The sequence below is a fragment of the Henckelia pumila genome, chromosome 4, assembly GCF_033568475.1.
Source record: "Henckelia pumila isolate YLH828 chromosome 4, ASM3356847v2, whole genome shotgun sequence".
In the NCBI taxonomy this organism is placed as follows: Eukaryota; Viridiplantae; Streptophyta; class Magnoliopsida; order Lamiales; family Gesneriaceae; genus Henckelia; species Henckelia pumila.
In genome coordinates this window covers 68,016,424-68,032,403 of record NC_133123.1, presented here as the reverse complement: position 1 = coordinate 68,032,403, position 15,980 = coordinate 68,016,424, and positions in this window count along the sequence as shown.

Here is a 15,980-nt window from a genome sequence, read left to right as displayed (position 1 = left end):
CCGCATTAGCGTAAAATTCATGCAATAGCGGGACTATAGCCGCTTACGGTTATTGGCAAAATACATGCCAATGCCGACGCCCAATATCGATTGCAACTTGACCATCTCAAAAAGTAATTTCAAATCCACGTTCGGGAATTGGTGTACGATTAATTTTAGCCAAGTCGTACCTATCACGAGCCGCTTGATTGACAAAGCGGCCGGAAATTCGCGCTGAGGAAGCAGATGCCGCGGCTTGAGATGATTCACCGGAGATACGAGAGAGCTTGGCCGGCATAGTAACGGAGTGAGATAAAACAAGTGAAGGCCAAGAACAAGGACGGCGGGCTGTGCTACTGTGTGCTCGAAAAGCCCAGGGGCGGTGCAGAGAGACAACTACGAAATCGAAGCAGGTGGAGGTAGATCGCTGAGAACGATGGGGCCGGAAATTCAAAGGAACGGTGGTAAGGGTCCGGCGATTCTTGGCAAACATGGGGCGGAGTCGTGCTACATCTGCGAGAGAGAGATTTGCAGGGATTTTTACAACCGAGAAGTGAGAAAAGAATTTCCGGCAAGAATGGAGATGTTGATCGGAATATATTGCAAACCCTGCGAATGAAAAGACAAAGGATGAGAAAATTATGATGAAAGGTTTTGGGGCTTAGGGATTCAGACGACAAAAAGAGAAGGAAATAATGAGAGAGGAGAAAGGGCATTGCTATTTAATTCGCGTAAACAGAGGTCTCGCTCGATCGGTTAAATATGACCGATCGATCGAGACAAATAAAATAAAACAATAAAGGCACAAAAAAATTCTCGCTCGATCGGTTAAATATGACCGATTGAGCGAGACAAAAGTTGCAAAACTTCTGCGATCCAGAGAGATTCTCGCTCGATCGGTTAAATATGACCGATTGAGTGAGATCCAAAAAAAAATTTTTTTGTATTTTTTTTCAAAAATTCGGAATAAAAGCAAGCACTGAATAAAAACTAGAAAATAAAAGAAAAGAAATAAGGTGAAGGACACTGGGTTGCCTCCCATTCAACGCTAAATTGACAGTCTATAGCTCGACGGTATGCTGCGATTTATTCAATCTCTGGTGGAGCCTCAAGTATTAGATCAGGCGTGTCCTCTCCATCATTCGCTTGGACCCCTTCATTATAATGTTTCAGTTGCTGTCCATTCACCTTGAATATCTTCGAGGTCTCCAAGCTTTGAATCTCAACTGCACCATGAGGAAATACATTAGTAATAACAAAATGTCCAATCCATCTGGAACGCAACTTACCTGGGAATAACCGAAGTCGTGAATGATAGAGCATGACTTTTTGACCGACTTCGAACTCCCTTTTAGAAATCATCTTGTCATGGAAGTCCTTTGTCTTTTCCTTATAGATCTTGGAACTGGCATATGCATCATTGCGGATCTCTTCTAATTCCTATAACTGCAGCTTTCGATGCTCACCACTTTCATCCATCTACATGTTAAAGTTCTAAATAGCCCAATAGGATCTATGCTCCAATTCCACGGGTAGATGGCATGGTTTCCCAAAAATCAGCCGATATGGGGACATTCCAATTGGCGTCTAGAACGCGGTTCTGTAAGCCCACAGAGCATCATCCAATCGCAAGCTCCAGTCTTTCCTTGTCGGATTCATTGTTTTCTCTAAGATAGATTTGATTTCTTTGTTCGAGACTTCAGCTTGGCCATTTGATTGCGGATGATATGCAGTAAATATCTTTTGAGTCACATGGTACTTTTTCAGCAGGCTCGCCACGGTGCGGTTGCAGAAGTGAGTTCCTCTATCACTAATGATAGCTCTTGGAATCCCAAATCTAGAGAAAATATTATGCTTGATAAACTCTGCAACCACTTTAGAATCGTCAGTATGGGTGGCCTTAGCTTCCACCCATTTCGAGACATAATCCACAGCAAGTAATATATAAATAAATCCAAAGGAACTCGGAAAAGGTCCCATGAAGTCGATGCCCCAAACATAAAAAATTTCGCAAACTAGAATGGGTTGTTGAGGCATCTCCTTTCGCTGTGATATATTACCTGTCTTCTGGTATTGAGAGCATGACTTACAGAAAATGTAAGCATCTTGAAATATGGATGGACAAAAAAATCCACAATCTAACACCTTCCTCGCTGTTCTTTTCGCTCCAAAGTGCCTACCACAAGCATACGAGTGACAAAATATGAGAATAGGAATTACCTCGCTTGCTGATACACCTCGTCATATGACTTGATAAGCGCAGTGTTTCCACAAGTATGGGTCATCCCACACAAAGTACTTAGCATTGCTTCTGACATTATCTCTTTGCACTTTGGAAAATTTAGAGGAAAACTCATTAGTAACTAAATAATTCACAATATTCGCATACCAGTGTAATACTGTGCTCGCTAAAAATAGTTGCTCATTAGGAAATTCTTCTCGCAAGCTCAACTCCAAGTCAATATGAACCAGACGGCTCAAGTGGTCAGCTACTCGATTTTCTGTTCCTCTTTTATCCTTGATTTCAACATAAAATTCGCTCAAGAGTAGTATCCATCTTATCAATCTTGGTTTTTCCTCCTTCTTTGCAATCAAAAAATGAAGAGCTGCATGATCAGAATAAACAATAATATTTAGCACCAAGTAAATAAGAACAAAATTTTTCTAAAGCAAAGACTACAGCCAAGAACTCCTTTTCAGTGGTAGAGTAATTCCGTTGGGCACCTTTCAAAATGCGCAAGGCGTAGTAGATGGCATGCGATGCTTTCCCAAATTTCTATCCAAAAACCGCTCCTACAACATAGTCGCTGGCGTTGCACATGTTTTCAAATGGTTTGCTCCTGTCCGGTGGTTGGATGATTGGTGCCAAAGTCAATGAGTCCTTAAGTTTGTCAAAAGACGTTTTTCATGGCTCATTAAACTCAAACGGGATATCTTTATGCAACAGTTTGCACATGAGAGATGCGAGCTTGTTGAAGTCCTGAATGTGTCTGCAGTAAAAACCTGTATAGCCAAGAAAAGAGCGCACTTCTCGCACACAAGTGGGATAAGGTAAAAACTGAATAATATCAATTTTTTCTTTATCTACCCCCATCGCCTTAGATGAGAAAACATGACCCAACACAATACCTTGCCCAACCATAAAATGACACTTTTCATAATTTAAAACTAGGTTGGTTTCAACACATCGCTTTAGGACCAGATCAAGATTAGACAAGAATTTTTTGAATGAATCACCATAGAAAGTAATATCATCCATAAAAACTTTTAAGATATGCTCAATAAAATCAAAGAAAATGCTAACCATACACCGTTGGAATGTGGCCAGTGCATTGCAGAGTTCAAAGGGCATACGTCGATATGAAAAGGTGCCAAACGGGCAAGTGAATGTTGTCTTCTCCTGGTCTTCCGGTGCAATTGCAATGGTCCACCCAATATCAGTCTTGTGCTCCTTTAGAACCGCGACGAGTTTCTCTTCTTGTTCGGCCTCCAAACTGTTGGAGATTATAACTGGCAATGTTTCTCCTTCTCCAAGGAAACATACTTAAGATGTTTGGGCAGCGTTTTCAGTTCAATAACTGGTGCCTACAAAACAGATGGAAGACGCCAAGTATTAGAAATTGTTAAAGAGAGATAAGCGAGATTACCTGATTGAGGTAGCTCAGGGGCACTATTCAGAGTGGTCATAATTTCTTTCACTTCTCCATTGCAACAAATCCCATCATCATCATCCTGCTATATGGGTGCTGTAATAGCCACCTCTAGCTCGTTGTTTCCTGCATGCTCACAATTCTCTTGTGCCAAATAATCCACGATGTCAACAGAATAAATACAATAATCACTGTCAGGAAATTTCATGGCATCATAGATATTAAACTTTACCACCTCACCATAAAATTCCATAGTAAGTGTGCCACTGTGAAAATCAATTTTAGTCATCGACGTTTTCAAAAATGGTCTGCCTAACAGAATTGGATTATTATGATCACCATTTTCCTTGTCGAGCACATAAAAATCAGCAGAAAACATCAAATTATTCACTTGCACTAACACATCTTCTACTACTCCCCTAGGGTATTCATTAGAACTATCAGCCAATTGTATGACAATTCCAGTTTTATTCAAAGGACCAAGTTTCAAGAACGCATAAATAGAATATGGCATAACATTGATCGATGCTCCTAGATATAACATGGCCTTTTCCAGTCTAACATTCCCTATAGTGCATGGGATAGAAAAAATAACTGGATCCTTGCATTTGGCAGGCAATTTTCTTTGGATCACCGCAGATACATTCTCACCCAACTCCACTTTCTGACATCCCTTCAATGTCTTTTTCCTCTTTTCTGTGCACAATTCCTTCAAAAACTTTGCATATAGAGGTACCTGCTTAATAGATCTAGCAATGGAATGTTTACCTCACATCTACGAAAAGTTTCATAAAGTTCCTTAATCCATTCATCTTTCCTAGAATCCTTGATTGCTAAGGGAAAAGGGGCAACAGGCTTATATTCAGAGAGAGGAGGAAACTTAACTTTTGGCGCTTTTTCCTGAGTTGCTTCTTTATCGTCCACTTTTTTCTCTTCATTCGGCTCCTTCTTGGACGAAGCATCAACTTTCTTCTCCTTGACTTTCAACTCCTTCCCAGTCCTCAGAGTAATTGCACTTGAGTTCTCCCTTGGGTTCGGAATTGTTTCGGATGGTAAAGCGTTGGAATGTTGTGATTCCAACTTGTTAATTGCAGTGGCGAGCTGTCCCATCTGGGTATTCAAGTTCTGGATTTTTGCTCGGGTTTCCTGTTGGAAAGCTAGAGTATTAGTTGCGAGATCTTTAACTAGATTTTCAAGAAACTCACCTGGCACTGGATCTGAGGACACTGCTGTTTTTGTGGAGGATACTGTGGCCTATAAGTTTGATTATGCAGTTGTGCCTGAGGCCCAGGTTGATTTGCCTGAGGATTTTCATATCTGAGATTTGGATGATCCTTCCAAACAGGGTTATATGTGTTGGAATATGGATCATATTTCTGCTGTGGAGGTCCAGGAAATCCGCCAGTAGCATTAACCTGTTCCACTGAATCCTCTTGAAGTGTGGGACACATGTAAGTAGCATGTTCCGATGCAGCGCAAATTTCACATGTCTTTGCAGTTTGTCCATTCCCTACAGCCATTTGACGCACAAGAGACGTCAGTTCAATCAATTGTTGCTCAAGAGAAGAGACATTTACCTCATTGTTCTTCTTAGGTGTAGGATTGATTTTGTTGGTGCCAAATTGTTTAGAATTGGCAGCCATATTCTTGATCAAGTTTCTTGCTTGTACTGGTGTTTTGTCCCCAAAAACTCCTCCACTGGCTGCATCTAACATACTCCTGTCATGAGATAATAAACCTTCATATCAATATTGAATTAAAAAGTTTTCACTTATCTGATGTTGCGGACAACTAGCACACAGCTTTTTGAACCGCTCCCAGGATTCGTGAAGTGATTCCCCAGTAAATTGCTTATTCCCATATATTTCCTTCCTGATATTTGCTGCCCTAGAAGCTGAGAAATATTTCTCCAAAAAAATCCTCTTCATCTCAGTCCAGGTCTTGATGGATCCAGAGGGTAAATAATACAGTCAATCCTTAGTAGCACTCTTCAAAGATAAAGGAAAGGCTCTGAGTTGGATCTGCTCCTCTATCACTCCATGGAGTTTTGATATGAATCTAGGAGGTGTTCGACGATTCATATTGTTCCAAGAGATGTCTCTTCATTTGCCATCAAGGATTGAAGGATTTGGGATCCATGGAAACTTGGTTGGAGAGCATGGAAATAACTTTGAAAATTATTATAATTTTTTCGGAGGCCAAAATGATCAAAAAAATGGAGAAAACATTGAAGAAATCACGAAATTTAATTCCTTGGTTCAAAGCATAGGTGCGCCTGCGCCGTCATCTGCGAAAGGCCAGCGCGCCCGCGCTGTCGGAGAAACTTTGATGAATAAAATGCGAAGCCGCGCTATCGAGATTTTCACACACCAAAGGTGTTTTGTGTGTGTGCGTGATTTTTGATATATTTTGATATATTGTGTTATTTTGAGTCTTAGAAGTCTATTAGGAAACTTCTAGATGATATCTTTGATATTTTTTGCATTATTTTGCATTATCTTTAGGATTTTGGAATTATAATCTAACTAGGAAATCTTTAGTCTAATTCTATTAGGATTCTTAATTTATTTCTTTTATATATATTGTAAACATCTCATTCATGGGAGACAGTAGATTATTAAGGTTATTTAATTATTGATTTTTATCAATTCTTAAAAATTCTCTCTAGAATTTTTCCAAAGCCTTGCTTTGTTTTTATCAAATCCAACTTATCAAAGTTTAATTACTTTGTGGCGTTTGTCAATTGATTATCTTCGTGGATTGTCAGAGACAGGTTCCTCTGAAGGTTCAGTTGTGATTAATTTTTTATCCTCGTGATTATCTATTGCTAATTACAGGTTCAACTAGAGGTGGATATCCGAAACTTACTTGTTCAAAAGGTCGGGGCAAAATATTTGATTTCTTTTGTATTCGAATTGAGGGTGCGATTCGCTATAATTATGCTTGCCTTTCATTCATAAGAATTTGCATCATTTGGTATCAAAGCTTAAGGTTTCATTGATTCAAGTAAGTCGTATCTTTCTGTTTGTTCTTCTTATCTATTCTTCGTTCTTCTTAACTGTTCTTCGTTCATTGTTCCTTGTTCGTCGTTCTTCATCCATCTCATCTCAAAATTCTGTGTTGTTTTTTTCAAACTTGTTATCCAAGTATCGTGTCTTGTGCTACAAGTTATAATTTCAAAAAAAAAAAGAGAAAAATCAAAAAAATTCAAAAAAAAAAAAGAAATTTGAAATTGGTCAAAAAAAATATTGAAAGACCTAAAAAGCTTGAAAAAAAAGGAAGTAAAATAACTTGTGGTCAATTTTCTTGTGTCTTGTTCATCCTTGGGTGCCAAGTTTTTAAATCTTCATAAATTCAATTCCTTGTTTTTGTGCAATCTTCGTGAGTTGATTGACAAGTGTTTACAAGTTTTGAACTTGTGAGTTTGATATTTAAAATCATAAAGCATAAGCTATTTCATATTTTGAGTGAAAAAAGAGTGTTTGAGTGATTCATTTGGAGTGACTTGTGAGATTTTGGGTGAGAAATATTTTATTACTAACCTTTTTCTTGCAGGTACCATGTTTGAAAGAAAATTCAATGGGTATAGGGAGAGTAAAAGGAGATTTGATTATGGGAGTAGAAGAAAGAGAAAAATTGATGTGTATAGAGATGATGATGGTTGTCGTGGAGAAAAATATTTTGAATATTATTTGGATAGAATTAAAAAAAATAAAATTCCATTGTTCCATGGAGATATGGATTTGGAATCATATTTAAAGTGGAAGAAAAGAGTAGAGTTTTTGTTTGAAGGTCGTGATTTTTCTGAAGCTAGGAAGGTTAAACTTGTCTTACAAAAGTTTACCGACTATGCTTGCACTTGGTGGGATAAATTGATGGTGAATAGGAAAAGGCATGGAATGAGTCCTATTTCTACATGGGATGAGATGAAGCAAGCTATGCGGACACGTTTTGCTCCTAATGAGGAGAAAAATGGAGTTCCAAAGCATGATTATCAAGGTACATATAAGCTTTCAAATTCTAGTACTTGTGATATTAACTGCTTATGGTGTCATAGAAAAGATAAGTATGATATGAGCCAATGTTTTAAAGTGGCTATGATGAAAGTGGTGAATTTTCGTGCAGAAGTTGAATCTAATGTTGTCGTCGAGGTTGAATCTAAATGTGAAGTGAAAGTAGTTGAGAAAATTGAGGATAAAACTTCATTGATTGATGATGCTAGTGTTGAAATTTGTGCGGTGGAAGGTGAATGGCTTGATGAAAAACCTTTTATTGTACATGATGTGGTTGATAGTGGTGTTAGTGTTGGAGAATGTTAAGTGGTAGGTGAGTTTGTATGTATTGAAGAGTCATCTAATATTCTTGTAGTAGATGAGAGTCCTATTGATGTTCATAGTGAGACTAGTAATTTGTTGGATGAGCCTTGTAATCTTGCTATTCAATTGAGTCCAAAAGAATTTCTTGAGGATCAATTGGAAGTTAAAAATTTGAGTGATATGGCTGCAAAAAAGAGTGATGAAAAAAGTGAGATAGCCATGGAAAAGGAAAAAGAAAAATAAAATTTAGAGGCCAAAAGAAAGAGCGTACAAAAAAGTGAGATGACCTTTGAGAGAAAAAAAGAGAGGAAAGAAAAAGAGAGGAAAGAGACCAAAAAAGAAAATATTATGGTCCAAAATAGTGAGGTTGAAAAGTTTGTGCAAATGAATAAAATCCCTAAAGTACTTTTGTACAAAGAGATTTTATCTCATTTTCATGATTTAGCCGGTTCAATTCCGAGCATCGTTTAATTCTTTGCAGGATTTTGGAAATGCATTGATGAGTAAGCAAAGAAGATTTAATGCTAAAAGCGTAAGCATGATTGATCAATGTAAATTTGATCACACAAAAGGTTGGGTTGGATGTTTGCAAATTGTTCCCTTTGTGAGGTATGGTTTAAATTCAAGTTTAAACTACAAATCCAATGTCAACTTCCAAAGGTATAAACTCAATTCAATGTTGCATGGATTTAATTACTTTGTTGAAGGATTTGAGAAAGTTTTAGCTATGAATTATGCTTTTATTTCAAATCTTGATGTTAAGTCTCTTGAGTTTGTGCATACTACAAGAGTTGGTGATTTGGTTTATGTTGATATGTGCGATTGTTTCATGAATGGCATAGGTGGAAAGTCATATTTGCTTGAGTGGCTTGTGATGACTTTTGGGCTAGCTTATGTGCGTAATACTTTCCTAGGATTGATGGGTTGTGTTTTACATGCATCTATGGGTAAATTTGTTGTGTTATACTTTGATTATGTCATACTATATAACAAAATTTTGAATGTGCATGTTGAACATTATAGCGTTGTGTTAATCATGTTGGATATGAAGTTTTTGAGTCAAGAACATGTTAGGAAGTTGAATGTATTTTGTGCAAGAGAACTTGTTGATTTTGGTGTAAGTTCTCAAGGATTTAGAATTTTTTGTTAAGAGTTGATCAAGTACCAACGAGGTAAGAAAAATGTGGTAGTTACTACACTATCACCAAGGTATGAGTTCTTATCTCTTTTGGTTACAAGGTTCTTATGGTTTGAGATTGCTCATAAATTGATTGAGTGGGATACTGATTTTGATGATGTGTTTGAAAAATACTTGTGTAGTGTTCATGATAAATTTTATGTGAGCAACTATTTGTTTAATGAAAATAAGATTTTCTCTATAAGTTCGTCATTGCATGATTTGCTTGTTGAAAGAGCATGTAATATAAAGTTGATGTGTAGTTTGGGAGATTATAGAACAATGAATAAGTTAAATGAATATTTGTTGTGGTTGCATATGAAGAGGTTTGTTGAGTGGAATTGTGAGTGGCATAATGCATGTGAGTTGTTTTTTATTCCTAGAAAACCTTGGTTGTACTTAACTATGAATTTTGTAATGGTGTTAACTAGGTCTAAGAAGGGAAGAAATTTGATCTATGATTTGCTTAATGGAAGTTTAATCATGTTTATGTATGCGAATGGTTATGAGGTGTTTAGTATAAGCATGAAAAATTTCGTGAATTTTGATATTGTTATGAGTATGCAAGTTCTATTAGTGCATGTGAAAAATAATTTTCAAGTTTCTCATTATTACTTGATTTTTGTAGGTAAAGGGCAAGATTTGAGGACAAATCTTTTTGAAGAAGGGGAGTCTGATATGAATCTAGGAGGCGTCCGACGATTCATATTGTTCCAAGAGATGTCTCTTCATTTGCCATCAAGGATTGAAGGATTTGGGATCCATGGAAACTTGGTTGGAGAGCATGGAAATAACTTTGAAAATTATTATAATGTTTTCGAAGGCCAAAATGATCAAGAAAATGGAGAAAACATTGAAGAAATCACGAAATTCAATTCCTTGGTTCGAAGCATAGGCGCGCCCGCGCTCCTATCCACGCCGCCCGCGCCGTCATCTACAAAAGGCCAGTGCGCCCGTGCCATTGCCTTGCGCGCCCGTGCTGTTGGAGAAACTTTGATGAATAAAATGCGAAGAAGATGCGCGCCCGCGCTACTTATTCGCGCGCCCGCGCAATCGAGATTTTCACACACCGAAGGTGTTTTGTGTGCGTGCGTGATTTTTGATATATTTTGATATATTGTGTTATTTTGAGTCTTAGAAGTCTATTAGGAAACTTCTAGATGATATCTTTGATATCTTTTGCATTATTTTGAATTATATTTAGGATTTTGGAATTATAATCCAACTAGGAAATCTTTAGTCTAATTCTATTAGGATTCCTAGTTTATTTCTTTTATATATATTGTAAACATCTCATTCATGGGAGACAATAGATTATTGAAGTTATTGAATTATTGATTTTTATCAATTCTTAAAAATTCTCTCTAGAATTTTTCCAAAGTTTTGCTTTGTTTTTATCAAATCAGACTTATCAAAGTTTAATTACTTTGTTGCGTTTGTCAATCGATTATCTTCGTGGAATGTCAGAGACAGGTTCCTCTGAAGGTTCAGTTGTGATTAATTGTTTATCCTCGTGATTATCTATTGCTAGTTAGGGGTTAAACTAGAGGTGGATATCCAAAACTTACTTGTTCAAAAGGTCGGGACAAAATATTTGATTTCTTTTGTATTCGAATTGAGGGTGCGATTCTCTATAATCATGCTTGTCTTTCATTCATAAGAATTCATATCAGGTTTCATAATCGTGTATACCACATGGAATTCCATCAAATGCTTGTGAGGATCCTCACCTGTGAGACCATGAAAAGAAGGCAGTAAATGAATTAGTATGGATTTTAACTCAAAAGTAGCATTATTTTCTAGAGTAGAAAAAGTAATGCATAAAGGCTGTTGATTTGGATCAGGAGTGCCCAATTGTCTTAGGCTCAGATTTGCGTTGGCAGCCAGCTCTTGCTCAGGAATTTCAGTCTGAATCTCATCCTCTTTCTGTCTCCTACGAGCTTCTCTCCTTTGCCAGTGCAAAGTTCTTTCAATCTCCAGGTCGTATGGGAATTCTTCTTCAGAAGAGTCACCTGAAAACATGAACTACTGGAGAAGTACTAGAAACAAAGAAAAGAAAATAAAATGAGATTAAATAAAAATAAAAAGAACACAATAAAATAAACACCATCCCCGGCAACGGCGCCAAAATTTGGTAACGCTTAGTTGTGTTGCGTCCAAATTACCCGATTCAACTCAGATAAATAAAATATGCAGTAGTGAGAGCAGGAATCGTTCCCACGATAAAAATAAAATTTATTGTGTTCTAAATAAAATAAAAGGGGGTTTTGAGATTTGAAATTAACTACTAAAAATTTAAAGCAAATTAAAATAAATTTTACCAAATAACATGCAAGAATTAAAATTATAACGAAGAAATCAATGAGAAACAAGCTTTGGTATCGGTCGACTACACCCTTGATATTATTCATTCGATCATTGATTACCTATAAATAATTAATTCTATCAAATATTTTTCATTGAAATTTAAATTCTTGTTTCACCTTAATTTTAGTTAACTAGACACAAGCGTTCTAAATTAACTCTTACGAATAAATTAACCCAATACTAGCGATTACATTTAAATTCAAGGAAGCATGTAAACGAGTAAAACTGATGAACCTAGACAACACATACACAAGTGGATGTATTTAATATAGTCAATTGTTATCCCTACAATTCAATAAATTCACAAGCGAAAAATATCAATCGTAGTTGCTTTGCAAATTAGTTGATTCAAACAATTACGGATTTGAATTCTAATTTAGCAGTAGATTGTAAAGCGAAATTCTAGGGTGATCAATCCAAAAATCTCACATACAAGCATGAAATAATCTAGAACAACTTTTGATACTCAATGATAATTAAACACGGAAAATTCAAATCTCACAAACAAATAAATCAAGAGCTTGTCTTCTTCAACCAAGTTCTACAAACTAGCCACAACGATTCATGAAAAACAAAAGAAAAATCAAAAGAAGAGAATAAATTTTAAGAAAAGATGGAATAAAAACCTAGCCGCCAAGGAATACTTGGTGTTCTATGCCCAAAAGTCTGATAATAATCTCCACAAAACGGAATAAAGACCTAATAATAGACTAGAGTCCATAATAAAAGAATTTCCAAAATTAAAAATTTCTTCCTGAACTGCGCGGCTCGCTCGATCGGTGAAATTTAATCGATCGAGCGAGAATGTTTCTGATTCAATTCTTCCTTGTTCTCTTCCATCCGCTCGATCGGGTAAATAAAACGGTTCGAGCAAAAATGCTTCTGTCCATTTTTTTCTTCAAAATGCCACATCCTACAAAATAAACCGGGAAACATGTAATGTAGACACGATAAATGAAATATGAACATAATACTGAATTAAAACACATAAATATTCATGCAAAACAACAACAGAACGATATGAAAATATGCAACACAAACACGACTATCATGTCTACAAGGAAAGAAGCAAAGCAGGAGGATGAGAAGATCAAGGCAAAGGGGATTGCCTTATCAAGTCAAGTCAAAGAAGAAGATGTTGATGATATGGCGCTCTTCACAAGAAAATTCAAAAGATTCATGCAAGAAAACAAATTCAAAAAGGAAAAGAAGTCGGAAAAAGAAGTAACGTGCTACAACTATCAACAACAAGACCACTATGCAAATAAGTGTCCTCTCAAGAAGAAGGTTGACAAAGGCAAGAAAAAATCCTAATAGCGACATGGAGCGACAGTGATGATGACGAGGAGGAAGCCAACATCTGCCTTATGGCTAGGGATGATGACATCGTCTCCGACGACGATGATGAGGTACCTTCCTACGATGAGTTAATACATGCTTATAAGCTTATGTTTGACATGACTAAATCACTTAGAAAAGAAAATAGAAACCTCAAAATGAATTAGAATCTAAGGAGCATGAAAACCTAAGATTAAAGGATGACATAGCTCATTTAGAAAAATCATTCGATAAATTCAATGTTAGTAGTAATAAATTGAATAATATCATAAGCATGAAAAAATGTAGCTTCGATAAAGGTGGAATAGGTATGGTAAGAAATCAATAGACTTTACTAGCCTTATTGCTAAAGCTAAAATGAGATCACCTCTTACATGCTCTTACTGTTGTAAAATAAGACATTCTAGACATAAATGTAGATCTTTAAAATATCAATATGATAAAAATATCTATATGAAATGGAGACCTAAGAGTACTTAACAACTCATCAGTCGGCATTACGGGAACATGATCTAAGGGAGTTCATCATAGACCGGTTTAAACTGCCTTGAATTGCGACTGGTCTTTTTGATGAACACTGCTCTGTCCAAGGAAATAGGTTTTTAAAGAGGCCATAGCCCTACCTACTACTGAGAGAACTATTGAAAAGTGTCGATGATGTCGCTATGAGAGACTAAACTCTTAGAAATCTATTTTATATTTCTCTTTTCTAACACTGTGGACCCAAAAGAACTAAAGGGTACCAAAATCAATTTTCGCAGGGAAATAAAAAAATGTTCTCCCTAGTATATATTATCTAGACAGTGGATGTTCTAGACATATGACGGGGAACAATGAGCTAATCCAATCAGTCAAACCAAAGGAAAATGAAACTGTCACCTTTGGAGACAACAACAAAGGAGTAATTGAAGGAATCGGCTCAATAGGTATATCTAAATCTTGCTTGATTGATGATGTACTCCTAGTGAAAGGACTTAAGCATAATCTACTAAGCATAATTCAATTGTTCGATAGAGGTTATGAAGTCAAATTCACTTCCCAACACTGCACTATATCACTCACAACTAACAAATCCATAAATTTCAAAGGATATAGAAGTGAAAATGTTTACAAGGTTTCTATAAATAATTTATCTTTGTCAAATATTAAAAGCCTTGTATCCTTGAATGTTGATGACAACATTCTTTGGCATAGACGAATAGGTCATGTTGGCCCTAGTAACCATAGAAATTTTTTTTAAACTTGATCTAGTTGTTGTTATGCCAAAATTCAATTGAAAATTAGATTCTATTTGTGATGCGTGTCAGCTTGGCAAACACACAAAAAAATCTTTTAAAAGCAAAAATTTTGTATCTACTTCTATGCCCCTTGAACTTTTTCACCTAGATCTATGTGGTTTCTCGAGGAACGCTAGCCTAGGAGGAAAGCTCTATGCATTTGTCATTGTGGATTATTTCTCACATTTCACGTGGACATTGTTTTTAGCCCACAAAAATGATGTCTTTGATTATTTTAAAACTTTTGTCAAACGTGTTGAGAATGAGAAAATTCTTTCAATAAAGCAGATTCATAGTGACCACGGAACTGAATTTCAAAATGAGATTTTTACAAATTTTTGTGAAGAGAAAGGCATCGGTCACAATTTTTCTTGTCCTAGGACTCCTCAACAAAATGGGGTCATTGAGAGGAAAAATAGGACACTTGTGGAGATTGCGAGGACCATGATATGTGAGTATTCTCTACCAAAATATTTTTGGGCAATGAACACTGCCTGTTATATCATCAATCGTGTATCAATAAGGCCCATTCTCAAGAAAACTCCATATGAATTATGGAGAGGGAGAAAGCCTAACATTTCATATTTTCGGGCTTTTGGATCAAAATGCTATATCCATAATAATGGTAAGGATAATCTCGGTAAGTTTGATGCCAAATCTGGCAAGGGCATCTTTCTCGGGTATTCTACCTCAAGTAAAGCTTATAGAGTATTTAATAAACGTAATTTACTTGTTGAAGAATCTATGCATGTTGTATTTGATGAATATATGTCTGTAGTTTCTCGTAATATTAATGATGACGTAGATTTACTCGAAGAAGAGATGACCTCCACAAGCTTAAATGATGATGTCACTACTAGTGAGGATACATCACTTCCGAAGGAATGGACACTTCACAAAGATCATCCTATGGATCTTATCATTGGTAGTCCTTCAAAGGGAATATCTAATCGATCTTCTCTTAATAATATTTTCAATCATCTGGCTTTTGTTTCTCATATTGAACCTAAGTGCATTGATGATGCTTTGTTAGATGATGCATGGATTATTGCTATGCAAGATGAATTAAATGAATTCAAACGTAATGATGTTTGGTGTCTTGTTTCTAGGCCGCATGTTAGATCGATTATAGGTACTAAATGGGTATTTAGGAATAAACTTGATGAGCATGGTACTATCACTAGAAATAAATCTAGGCTTGTAGCAAAAGGATATAGTCAAGAGGAAGACATAGATTATGATGAAACATATGCTCATGTTGCCCGACTTGAATCTATTTGCATGTTGCTTGCCTTTGTTTGTTCTAGAAATTTTAAATTATTTCAAATGGATGTCAAAAGTGCATTTTTAAATGGTGATGATTCAAAAGAGGAAGTTTATATTGAACAACTTGATGACTTTGTTGATCCTTTATTACCTGATCATGTGTATAGACTAAACAAAGCTTTGTATGGTTTGAAACAAGCTCCTAGAGCTTGGTATGAAAAATTGTCTAATTTTCTTCTTTCAAATGGTTTTAAAAGAGGAAAGATTGGCATTACTTTATTTACCAAAAATGTCAAAGATGATTTATTGATTGTGCAAATTAATGTTGATAATATAATTTTTGGTTCTACTAACGAATCTCTCTGTCAAGAATTCTCCAAGATTATGCAGGATCACTTCGAGATGAGCATGATGAGGGAACTTAACTATTTCCTTGGATTGCAAATCAAGCAGTGAAAGGAAGGGTTCTTTGTGAACCAAAGAAAGTACATCAAGGAGATTTTGAAGAAGTTTGGGATGGAGAACACAAAATAATCATCCACACCGATGAACACATCAATCAGACTCGACAAGGATGAAAATGGTAAATCTGTAGATCAATGTTCCTTTC